The 1,294-nt window shown below is 48.9% G+C and overlaps 2 long non-coding RNA genes across 2 annotated transcripts; one reads left to right on the forward strand and one right to left on the reverse strand.

Moving 5' to 3' along the window:
* Nucleotides 1-286: 286 nt before the first annotated feature.
* On the reverse strand, nucleotides 287-776 carry LOC119117312. Its single transcript, XR_005096479.1, has 2 exons — nucleotides 597-776; nucleotides 287-531 (listed from the first exon to the last, which is right to left on the reverse strand). It is a non-coding gene; the product is annotated as an uncharacterized LOC119117312 (long non-coding RNA).
* Nucleotides 777-827: 51 nt separating this feature from the next.
* On the forward strand, nucleotides 828-1,073 carry LOC119117322. The gene is made up of 2 exons (XR_005096489.1): nucleotides 828-911; nucleotides 943-1,073. It is a non-coding gene; the product is annotated as an uncharacterized LOC119117322 (long non-coding RNA).
* Nucleotides 1,074-1,294: the final 221 nt, after the last annotated feature.

Below are 1,294 nucleotides of genomic sequence, written 5' to 3' on the forward strand. Positions count from 1 at the left end.
GGCCAGAGCACTGCATTGAGCAAAGTTGTGCAAAATTCTGGGATGGAGATGACCTATTTACAAATAGTTAGGCAAGTTTCATTTGCCACATTAAAAAAAAGAAATCTTTGCTTTCTTAAAGTGCATGTCAATAACCTATACCACCACGTGGCAGTTTTCCAATACACGTGCAGCCCTACACACGTCACCATGGGTGTCCAAATGGCAGCCTCGGGACAACTTTATCAACACACCACATGAATGAACGCAACACCGCTTTATAGCAGTAGGACAAAATATGAATGGCAACATTGCGTGATTGATTTAATGAATTTGCGTCAAAGCATTCTTAATTTGTTTCAGTATGCAGCCCTCAAACAGACATTTGGACACCGCTGGTATGAATTAACTAAAAAAAAAAATCCATTTCACATGTTGAAGCTGCGCAGGTTGACGCCTCCAGCGAAGCGGGCCTCCCTCAGAACTCTGCTACTTCAGAGCGATGCCACAGCAGTCCGTCCACCTCTGATCTGATCGTGTCCCGGTCGCCATCTGCACAAACGGAAACAAAAGTTAGACACTCAAAGAGCACCCCAAGTTGTAGGTCACTTGCTTACTTGATCACAGCGGCTAGCTACTCTTGGTGACCGTCGCCGGGTCGGATCGGGCCGTGTGCCCCCCATTTTGCGTCCGGCCTGCAAAAGGCAGAACATGCAATGAGTTGGGCGCTGCTCGCATCATTATGTCTTCCTTGTGGACCGGCTCGCCCCAACACCGCCCGCCCACTACACCTAGAGAACAAAGGACGCGCAGTGGTACGTTAGGCTTAGATCAAGCACGACAGTGGTAGGTTAGAAAAAGACACAAAATGTTACTGTCTCGCTCCAACACCTAGGGGAGAACAAAGAACGCAAGTACCACAGTGGTGGTAGGTTAGGGTTAGATGAAGTGCAACAGTGGTAGGTTAGAAAAAGACAAAAGGTCAAGTCAAATTGCAAAACTGGACATTCGGGATGGGCTCGCTCCAACGCCGCCCTACACCGAGGGGGGAGAACAAAGAACGCAGCAAGTACGACAGTGGCAGGTTAGAAAAAGACACAAAATGGTACAAGTCATATGGCAGAGTTTCGTTTTGTGTCCATCCACGTAACCACGTCCTCCCCCAAGTGAGCCGTCAATGGCAACCAAGCGCAAGACAACGCTGATCCAGACAAGCCGCAACCACAGCACACCTCTTAAGCAAGACCAACCATCAGAGCCCCAAACTCTGTCCACACCTGCAACCTTTCCGTCGTGCACCCATAACCAAAGGCAA

Source organism: Syngnathus acus, chromosome 23 (assembly GCF_901709675.1).
Source record: "Syngnathus acus chromosome 23, fSynAcu1.2, whole genome shotgun sequence".
In the NCBI taxonomy this organism is placed as follows: domain Eukaryota; kingdom Metazoa; phylum Chordata; class Actinopteri; order Syngnathiformes; family Syngnathidae; genus Syngnathus; species Syngnathus acus.